Source organism: Saccostrea cucullata, unplaced genomic scaffold, assembly GCF_032062105.1.
Source record: "Saccostrea cucullata isolate Sc308-1 unplaced genomic scaffold, CSIRO_AGI_Scuc_v1 ctg7358, whole genome shotgun sequence".
In the NCBI taxonomy this organism is placed as follows: domain Eukaryota; kingdom Metazoa; phylum Mollusca; class Bivalvia; order Ostreida; family Ostreidae; genus Saccostrea; species Saccostrea cuccullata.
The window spans coordinates 11,490-22,789 of NW_026927767.1; the positions used below are offsets into that span (position 1 = coordinate 11,490).

Consider the following 11,300-nt stretch of genomic DNA (forward strand, 5'->3'; position numbering starts at 1 on the left):
TGTGCGAACGGTGAACGCAACTTAGTGAACGATGTGTGAACGGTGAACGGTGAGTGAACGCAGAACGCAAACGGAACGCGAGCGCAAAGTAAACGGTGAACGAACGGTGAATGCAAGATGAACGATTTATTCGGAATGCCTTTGGTCTTTTCCTTGCATTGAAATTATTCTTTTATTCTATAATTCAAATGTCATAAATAAATATAAATAAACGATAGATAAACAAAAGATAAATAAATAGATAAATAAATTAATAAATAATAAAAATAAAATTCTGCACATACATATGTTTAAATCGACATTTAATAACATGATTTTAATCGCCGTCAAACTTGTATTTGTTACCGCGTGTAGTTAAAAAATAAATTAATCTTATACATGTATAGTAAATAATTATGCTTATTCTTTTAACTGATAAAATAATGTGGACTTTAGAAGATGAAACTACTACTGAGATAAACAATAGATAAATAAATAAATAAATTAATTAATAAATAAAAACATTTTTTCTGCACATCATACCTACGTTTAAAACGATATTTTAATAACATGATTTTAATCGCCGTCAAACGTGTATTTGTTACCGCGTGTAGTTAAAAAATAAATTAATCTACTTACATAGTAAATAATTATGCTTATTCTTTTCACTAATAAAATAATGTGGATTTCTGAAGATAAAACTACTACTTATAGAATGAATTAATTACATTGTACGGGGTTGAAACAACCGTAAATGTATTTCCGTGCCAAAGCAATTCTGAGTAGAATAACGGATTTTAATTCACAATTATCTGTTGACATTGACTGTTATCGTACTGCGTAAAAATTCTCGTTTTATTTAAATTCTACTGCAAAATATTCTATATTTATGTGCCTTTTTATTCTTTTATGACGATTATTTTAGCTAACTTCTTCATGTATCTGTAGACATTTCCCGGCCGTGATTATGTTGGAAAGAGGCATTCAAATTATTTGTAATACATGAACTCAATAAGTAATGTGTTGTCATAATTTTTTTTTGAACAGAGAAATGTACGAGAGAGAGAGAGAGAGAGAGAGAGATAACCCCTTCGATTCTCAGATATATGTTTTATCAAATAAAAATTCTTATTATTTTTCCTAAATATTCCAGGCAATAAAGGTAATCTTTTTTTTTAGATTAACAAATCCATTTCACAGTAATCATTGGCTTTTATTTTCCATCATCAAGTTCACACAGTTCACAGGAAGTCCGTGCTACATTTTGTAGTAGCGTGCTTGTGCTTGTCAATCAAAATAGTTCGACACAGTGGAGGTGTGGAAATCGCGTTTCATCTAACATGCCCAAGGCAAAGAGTCACTTAGTATTCCAATTAATTTTAATAATTTTTCCTATCATTTCTAGATCTGATTTTTGCATTCCTGCAGGAAAAAAAATACCCTTGCAGAATATTCCTGAGATGTCCTAAGAAATCCTAAGACAATCTTAGGATTTATTCCTCGGATATCTTGAAAAATTCCTAGGATTATTCCTAAGATATCCTGAGATGTTTTTGGAACAGGAATTCCTGGGATTTCCTTGGACAGTCCCAATTCAGGGGTTCTAGAAAAATCCCAGGAATCAAAACACCAAGACTTCCCAGGATATCCCAGGAAAATCCCAACACTTAAAATGTCCTAGGAAATCAGGAATTCCTAGGATTTCCTAGGATATCCTAGCCTCCTAGGACATTTCTTTTTTTAAAAAATCATACATAGCAACACAGCAGAATTAAAAGATCTCTGAAAAAAATTTAATGAATGTATGCATTATAAAAATTCATGGCCACACAGAAATCAAAGTACTGAAAGTACTGTTAGACGGAGGCTTCATGTATGAGAGAACACAAAAGAAATATATATGTCATACATTGCTGTAAAGAATATTATGAGAAATAATGTGTAGGTTTTTTTTTCAATTCAACATTTTTTTCAAAAGATACTCCAATATTCATGAGGTTTTTGGGATATTATAATTTCATCTTTGTAATGTAAACTTCGGCTTGATTAAAGTTCACTGTTATTTAGATGAGATACTTTCAATATTAAACCTTTCAAAGTAAGAAACAGTAATTGACTAGGCCTGGTTGACATAAAACTTAGACGGGCTAACTTTTTATCCCAGTCTCACTTAAGGAATATATAGTGGAAAAGTGAGACTGAGATCAAAAGTGAGCTTGTCTAAGTTGTATGCCCCCAGGCCCGGTTTGATGAATGTAGGTTTAATATGTTCTAGTCATGAGCCCACTGGCGGAATTAAAAGGGGCCCCTGGCCCCCTCCCTTTTGAGTCCAAAAAATACGCAATATTTGATAAATGAGTGTTTTAATTGTGGCTGTGGGCCCCTTCCCTGACCTCAAACTGGTCCCCCTATTTCAGAATTTCTGGATTCAGCACTAGGCCTCAGCCTGTCAGCAGTCTCCATATTTCAAGATATCTTATTTATAGGTCACAGAGACCTACTGTTAACATAATTATGACATGTAACAGCTACCAAAATCAAAATTTGTCGGCCTTATTGTTATAATGTTATGATATGAGCTAACATGGAAAAAGAAGCAGCCAGGTAATTGGACATGAACAACATAATATAGTACAGTTTGTCTTAAACCTTTGTGATACAAAATGGGGTGACCTAGCTTGAAAGCAACACAGAATTTTCTTTAAGTAATACAACTTCATTAACATGCAATAAATGTTCGTGCCAGAACACAATTTTTTGAGTGGAATAAAATATACTTTCTTACTTTATGTAAACAGAACAATCAAGTTCCTAAGACTTGCTATTTCACAAGTTTAAATTGTTTTTGGAGAACTGGAGTATTGCTTACAATAACAAAGATATATCTTGACAAATTTGACAACCAATATTTCTGGAATTATTAAATGTAGTATTTTATCATATGACAGATTAACCCAAAAAATGTCTTTCTTTACTCGTATACCAGTGGAAATGGTTGTCCTTTTCAGTTTATCTGTTTAAAACAATCATTAACAATGAGACATGATTACAAATTACGTAGAGAAAAGTTATACATTTATAACTATGATTTCTGCTTTTCAGTTAAAACAATCACTTTACCAATGATGTAGGTTAAAAAAATTGACATGAATACCAATGATCAGAAATACATGTAATCTTGTATATAAAAAATAATTAAAGTTTGGGATGTGAAAGAGGTAAAACACAAGTATCAAATGCAAATAAGGATCAACGATATGTCAATAAGACAACTTATTTCAGAAGATATGACTTTTATTTATTAATTAGGATATTATGTGATAAATCAAGTAAATCCTATGAACCAAGATTTGGGTTGTACCCAAGGGTCAAACGTTACAAATGCATTTTGATCTCAATATCAGAGTTGCCGTTTGTTTCTCTCTTATCTAATGTGAGGGTACCCCAAACACTCAAACCGCTTGTAGAAAGTGTAAATCTATTTTCATGTGTTTCCTGAAATTATACATAATATCAAATAAACAATTCAAAACTAGACTGTTAATATTCCTACATATAAAAATACTATGCATTTGTTTATTCATCGATCCTTGTCAGATTAAAAAACTCCATGAAACCTATTGATGCAAGCGTCAAAAATCGGCCGCAAACCAATTTATCGGTCCTTTCAAAAAGAAATTAGAAAAGGAATGAAAATGAGATTACAAACAACAATCAAGCACAAAAAATTCCATTAAAACTGAAATGCTTGATCTATTATTAAAATATCTTATATTTATACCTGCGACATAAAACATTTGCATGCGACATAGCAGGATTTTCTTCAATACATAATACAGGTACATCTGCGTCTCCACACTTAGTTTGATACACAGGCGAATTCTGGTGGAAGTTTTTACAATTAAATATAAAACTAAAGTTTATAAACTTATCTGTAACTAGAGATAGTTTTTACTTTAATAAAAGAAGCAATTGATAAGTGGGGTTCCTCGATCACTCTCCGCGGATGTTAACCCCCCCCCCAACTCTCTCTAGATCCGCCACTTCATTTCTTCTCGTTCTTGTTTTGGTGTGAGAACCGGCGGGAAAAGGCTCGGCATATTGTAAAACATGCTTTATCATCGTCTGTTGGAACAAAATCTCCTAATATTCTGTCTGATAAAAAATTAATAGTAAATCACTTTTTTTTTTTACATATTCCGTAGGAAATGTATTTATATACACGTCATTTTAAAAAATATTAGACAAATCCTGTTTATTTAGAAAAAGTAGAACTGTTTGTTTATACTTGTATGTGACGCGATCTTTGTTTTAGACTATGCCTATCCTTGCGGTCGGTTTAACGCAGAGTCGCTCTAAAAATAGAATTCTCAAGGTAATGAAAACAATTCCACCGATAGATGGTGCTTGGGAAATCTTTCCTGTTTACATTCCATAGGCAAGACAATCCCTATACACGGAGGCTGTCATACAGCCTCCGTCTAAAAATAATACATTAAATAATTTTTTAAAAATGCTGATGGTATCTGATACAACAAATTCTTTACAATTTTACTGCTGTAACATTATAGTGCAGTTATGATTCAACATCATGATTCACACACAATGGGGGAAAAAGATTGTCTTATTTTCAAACTATGTTAATACATTCTGAAGCAGCTCTCATAGAATATTTATGATATACATGTACAATGACAAATATTAATAATAAAAAAAATATTTAAATCAACAACCTAGTGTAGAGAGTAGGGGTGAGGTCCTCAGGGTTTGTCACTTCTGAAGAATTCTGTACAATAAAAGATTCAGATACCAAACAGAACTAATTCATAACACCCCCCCCCTCCCATAAAAAAAACAAAAACAGTATGCACCTGGTGGCAACAAAGTTTGAAAAAAAACCAAAAACATATAGGTCAAAGTCACAAGGTCATTAACCTTGATGTAATTTGAAAGAACTTAATTAGTGGAGTATGGATACTCAATATAAAATCTCTACCTCTTATGGTTCAAAATTAAAAGATTCAACAAGGCTATATTTTAGCATAACGATGACATTCAAGGTCATTGGTCTTGGTCTCATTTGAAAGGGGAGTAAGCATACCCAATATGAAGTATCTATATCTCTCATGATTCAAAAGTTATGGCAAAAGGTAAATTAGCAATAGACAGATAAACAGACAGGCAAAAACAATATGTGCCCCCGAAAGAGGCCTTGACCTCTGACCATTTCACTTCAAAATATATAAGGGTAATATGTAATTTATAAACAATATTAAATTTGTATTGATGATTAATCATGGTCTGCAGTGGGATCGTCAAAATGAGTTATAATATAAAATGTCATTGCAATATCTGGATATTTTGGAAATGTTAAGAGAACGAAGTGTTACAGACAGACAGATTGACAAACAGAAAGATAAACAGACCCAAATTACTATCCCCCCTGCACCTCGTCAATCCAATATAAGTCGCCCAGCTTTAGTTGATCACTGATGTATCTTCTTTAGCTGTACATTTTTCTTCTTCATCGCCAGTGGCCTAGTTGCAGATCGTGAAGCCTTGTTTGCTTTTTCTTCACTCGACTTTTCACTTGTCTTTGCTAAAATAAAATTTTACTTAATGTATTCCATTGTTTAGTCTAAATATGTAATTATTTCTAAGGGATGAAAATCAAACTTGTAAAATTTTGTAGCCAAAGATGCTACATGTACCAAGCTTTCAGATTCTACCAGTCCATAAAAATATGTGTTTTCCCAAGTAAGATGAACCATTTTTCTCAAAAGATATATTTTATTCACACTTGCATAAGGAATAAGGTATGTTAATCAATTGCATACATGACGTGATTAACAAATGATGTCATAATAATCTTACTGAATAGCCTTTTTGTAGAAAATAAAATTTTAATTCGCAATAGTTAACCGCTTTACCACAGCTGTCGTATGAAGTCAATTTACTTGGCATTAAAATACTGTGAATTAAACTCTCCGTGTGAACAGAACATTAAAATCATACATTAACATTATTTGAACAGCTTACCTTTCTCGGCAATATTCTCCTTGTTGTAATTTGCTTCTTTTCCCTTAGTCCGAGTTAAACAGTCTGCAAAGTTATCAATAAAATTTTTTATAAGACGTGTATATATTTGTTCTTTTGTAATCTAGCTGAAATTAATTTTAATGATGGCTGTCATTGATATTTCTTGCTGATTTTTTCATTTTTCTGTTCTAAATTTAGCGAATATTACCTTATGAGTTCTACGACATCTGCGTCAGTTTTTCCAACTTAATATTAGTTACAGAGATTGAAATGTACCATAAAGTTTCATAGACGACTTTCACATTTACAAAAGTTATTCCCTTTTGCGGGGTCAATCCAGGGTCAACCGGCGTAAGACACTGTTTCCCCTCTATTACCTTACCAACTTTATGGGTCAGTATCTCAGAAATATAGTATGTGCAGGGGTCGACACTAACTTTTAAACCATAGTTGTCAGCAGGGCTAGCCATTTCTAATTTCTACTAGCCCTGTTCATGTATTAGTTGTCCAGCAGCCGAAGGCTGGTGGCCGAGTCGCGAAGCAATGAGGGGGGTAGGTGCGGGAGGGGGTTTCCCCCTCCTGCTGGTGGGGGTACGGGGGGCCTCCCCCTGGAAATTTTGAAAATAGAGATGCCAAATCCTGCATTCTGGCTGTATTTTGGGTAAAAATTATATGTCACCCTATGATTGTACCTTAGACATTTTTCTATTCGAAGAAGTACACATATATTATCATTTAGGATATTTCGAATCACCTTTAAATTTTACAATTTTGACATACAAAAATAATAATTATGATGATAAAACATGTTTGAAAATAGATTTCATAATTTTTAGATACATTATGTGTAATTGATAATTATATTTGTTGCTCTGAGTGAGTACTTAGTAAAATTCTTAGTAGCCCTGCAGGGCAAGTTTAAAGGCATGTTTGGTAGCCCGACCTCAATATTCAGTTGTCCCGGGCCAGCGGGCTACCGTTAGTGTCGAACCCTGATGTGTGAATTTATTCATTACGTTTTTAAAGTTGCCCCATATTCTGGCAATACAGTTACAGATCGATATTGTTAGATATAAATGTCTGAAAATAAAAATATTTCCAGTTAACTTACAAAGGACAAAGTGGGAAAAATGAGTGTTACGCCGACAACCGGAGACAACTCTTAGGAATGTGAAATCTGTCTATTCTTTCAAGTTTACAAAAGAAAATTTAAAAAAAGATTACAAGATACCTGAAACTTTCTCTTCATTTGGTAGTCTCAATGGGAGTTTCCAGTCTCATAATCCTTGCCAGGCTTCAAGGTTCTAGCTAGAAGATAATGCAATGAAGGCTTTATTTAAGAGTATAATTCCAAAATTTACACCATGTCAAAACATTCAATGCAAATTTAACAGTAACTGATAATAAATATTTGTTTATAAGTCTTCTGCTTACTAAATTTTAACATGTAAAACCTGGAAATATTTCACTGTGTATGTACGTTTGATCTTCATGGACTAGACTGAATCACAGTATGCCCAAAAACCTTTTACACATACATTCAAATCATATCTTACAAGGAACCACTCGCCACTTACCCCACTGGCCTGTGGCCATGATATCTACACTTCTTCCAACATTCCCTTTACTGCACTCCTAGCGAAACCAAGATTTTTGGGAAAGAGAACATGGTTTATGTGAAGAATTAGAGTCAATCTTGGGCGTAAGTTGTGCATTTCATTACATTTCACCAGTCTCTCTAAACATTGCCGCTCCTTGAACTCCTATTTTGCGCTTCTCGATGAAGTCTCGCGAGAGGATGATACAGGACGGTGTAAAGTTATTTCGTGCCACACCCAGAAAATGCGGTTTGTTAATTCTTGAAAATAATTTGTGATTAATGTGAATTTACGTTTTTTTTTTTTTACAAAAAGAAAATATATTTTTTAGCGAATATTTTCTGACAAATTAATATTCAAAGCTGAGTTGACAGTAAATATATTTTATACACCGGGTACTAATTGATCGAAGATCACTTTTTTGTACCACCTCTCGGAAGTTCGCGCTGCAGACACGGTGTAGGGGTATTTTGTACACCTTTAAGAAATATCCCGACATTTTCCCGACAATCTTGTTAAAAAAAACACGTAAGTTATTATCAGTGACAAACGACCCGCATATTAGAAAAATAAAATATAATTATCCTTGATCAACCAATTCTACTAACAGAAAGTGTTACAGAAGAAAATATTTTCGAAGAACCACGATGATACATTTAGGCCAAGAACAATTTGCATGGAAACCGTCCAAACACAAATATGGCGGATCGTGAAGTTGTCACGTTGTGCTGTAAACAACGACTTTTCTTCGTATCTACAAGCCTGTCACGATGTCTGTAAGTATCTTATTGCTAAGTGATGAATGAAAATTAGTATATCTGGCGATAAAACCTATAGGGAAAGCGCATTTTTATCGTATTTAATAGTTATGTTACGACTCGAATTTGGTCAAAACCTTTGAAAAGTTTTTTTTTATCTCTGTTTCTGTGGATACAATTTTCAGGAAACTCTATTAGTTTTACTGCGTATTTTAAATTTTCCTCGTTAAATAAAAGCAATACTCAATATCAAAAACATGAGAAATTATATTCTCAAACTCAATACAACACGATTCTAACCCAACAAAATTTGAAATACCAAGCTTTTTAAGTCAGAAAGTGACGAAAGTATGATGTCACAGACCAAGTCATGCTTCTTCATTATGCTGTTTATGTAGTATTTAAATTTGTGTAGTGTACTCTTCTTTCAATGACTCAGTATTTACTTTTCTTTTGTATAGTATCTCTGGCAGTTATGGGTGAATATACAGCAAAATCATACAGATTTGGATGAAGATGTTAAAGATAGTAAAGTCAACGACAGTTTGATGAACCAAATGACACTGATAAAGAAGAAGATACAAAAAAAGATACTTCTAGCCAGGCATGTGACTTTGAAGCTGATAGTTTGGTAACCACCTGAGAGATATATAACCTGTATGCAGGTGATGACGGTATAGGAGAGCCATTTCTTATAACGTGCTCTGAGGAATATATGTTTTATTTTGTCGAAATGAAATGCGAAGTGAAAAATTAAATTGACAGATGAAGAAAATTTACCACTCCATCCTTCTGCATGTATGGTCTTCTGAATTCAAAGCCATTTGAAAACCAACTTTAAGTTAAGAGGAACACTTTATTTTCAGTGAAACATTCTGGAAAATATTACTTCTACATAGAAAGAAAAAGTTGTATTAATACTTGATGTTGTATTGCAAGATGGCCAAGTTTGTATGACCAGTGCTTTCGAGAAAAAAAACTATGCTTGCACTCAGTTTCCCATGAACGAAGCAATCTAAAGATTAAGTGTAGAATTTAATTCTAATGGATAAAAATCAACTCAGAAATGTGTGATTTGAAAATGGTGAAATATTGTTTGTCTGTAAACAATTTTTTCTTTAAAACATATTACATGTATAACTCCTCCCTAACAACATCAATATTACAGAAAGTATTTAATTTAAAAAATAGTTCTAGGGTCAGTGTCTTTCTATGTATCAAGTATAATATGTAATGATTGAAAATTATTCATTTTATGATTTTCCTGATATTATACATTAAAACTTTAAAAGTAATAAAATTTCCTGTCATTCTGTTTTAACATTTATTAACATGCTTAAGTTTGTAAAGTTTAATTTGTCTTTTTTACAAAAGTCCCGACATTAAGTCAAAAGTCTTAGGAAATGGGATTATCATAAAAATGATTAACTCCTGGCTTTACAATGAAATGTCCTGGCAAGATTTGGATTTGAAATGTTTAACAAAGAAGTCCTGGGAGATCCTAGGATGTCCTGAAATCAAATCCCAGGAATGTTACTCCTAGGATTTCCTCAAATCAGATTGTGAGGAAATCTTAGGAATTCTTAGGACATCTTAGGAATTCCTGAGAAGCATTTTCAAGTCAGGAATAATTTCTGCAAGGGTAATTCGAATATATACTTGGAAGGAATAAGTTTTAAATTGAATGTGAAACATATTCCCTGCCAATTTAAAATACTACTGTCGGCATAAGTTTATACTAATATACTATTGTTTAATGACTGTTTGATGTTGGATTTAAGACTGAATTTCATGTGTTACAATAAAAATTAAATATTAATTGAAATATACTGAAAAAACTCAATAAGAATTTTATTTCGGGAGAAATGGCACCGGGGGGGGGGGGGGGATCTTAATTATACTGAATGGCAAAAAACATATTTTTAAACATATGTTTAGGTACGGTGAAGGAAGGAATTTTCCTTCTCTAATATTATAGACTATTTTAAACAGTTGGTCTTTTGTAAAATTTAAAACCACACCATCAATTTAATTATCTCTAAAGATATTTAATTAACTGAATATTTGCAGTGCTGTTCATAACTCTCAAACCTACATGTAGTTTAAATGCGTGTTACTGTAGCAATTTTTTTTTATGTATTCTTGTCCTGTAAAAGACTTGGATTAATTATTATACATCCATTAATAATTTGTCCTCTTTAAAATTACATCAAATTAATGCCGTGCATGAAGCATTTGTACAGGATTGCCCTTTTTTGAAGTTAATATTTTAGCATCGTTCTACATACATGTAGGTACATTTACTTAACTTATTAATTATTTTCCAGGGAAAATTTATAAAATAAGTAACAGCTGAGTTATAATAATAGAAATATAAATATCATAGATAATTTTTGCAATGAAATAATTATTCTTCAAACACAATATCTAAGTTATTTAATTAAAAACATGTAAATCCTTACCATCAAAAAGATAAGTCCTTTCACTTCGGAGTTCCGAATGACAATGAAGACTGAACGATAAGTGAACGGTGAATGCAATTTGAACGCAAAGTAAACAGAACGAAGAGCGAACGGTGAACGTTTTGTGAACGGTGAACGCGAGTGCACGGTGAATGCAATACTGTGGACGAAGAGCGAACGGTGAACGCACGCTGAACAAACGGTGAACGAATGGTGAGCGAACGGAAAAATGGGAAAGTAGAACGTTTCAGGGACTGTATCATCTCAAAAGCGGTTGAGAGTAAGAACTATAATTTTGCACGTAACTTTAAAATGGCAACTATGGGGTTGACTTCCTGCCTTGAACAGGATCACATAAGCCGGCAATTGCTCTTTGAGCAATAAGCCTGGCTAAAAAAGCAGTACAAGTTAAGTTGAGAAGAAAATAAATAAATAATCATGCACAGACTTCTTATGCTATTGAA

The 11,300-nt window shown here is 32.8% G+C and overlaps 2 long non-coding RNA genes across 2 annotated transcripts; one reads left to right on the top strand and one right to left on the bottom strand.

Moving 5' to 3' along the window:
• Window positions 1–5,383: 5,383 nt before the first annotated feature.
• On the bottom strand, window positions 5,384–8,309 carry LOC134275477 (uncharacterized). The gene is made up of 4 exons (XR_009993828.1): window positions 7,596–8,309; window positions 7,250–7,326; window positions 6,019–6,081; window positions 5,384–5,578 (listed from the first exon to the last, which is right to left on the bottom strand). It is a non-coding gene; the product is annotated as an uncharacterized LOC134275477 (long non-coding RNA).
• On the top strand, window positions 8,306–9,429 carry LOC134275478 (uncharacterized). Its single transcript, XR_009993829.1, has 2 exons — window positions 8,306–8,392; window positions 8,836–9,429. It is a non-coding gene; the product is annotated as an uncharacterized LOC134275478 (long non-coding RNA).
• Window positions 9,430–11,300: the final 1,871 nt, after the last annotated feature.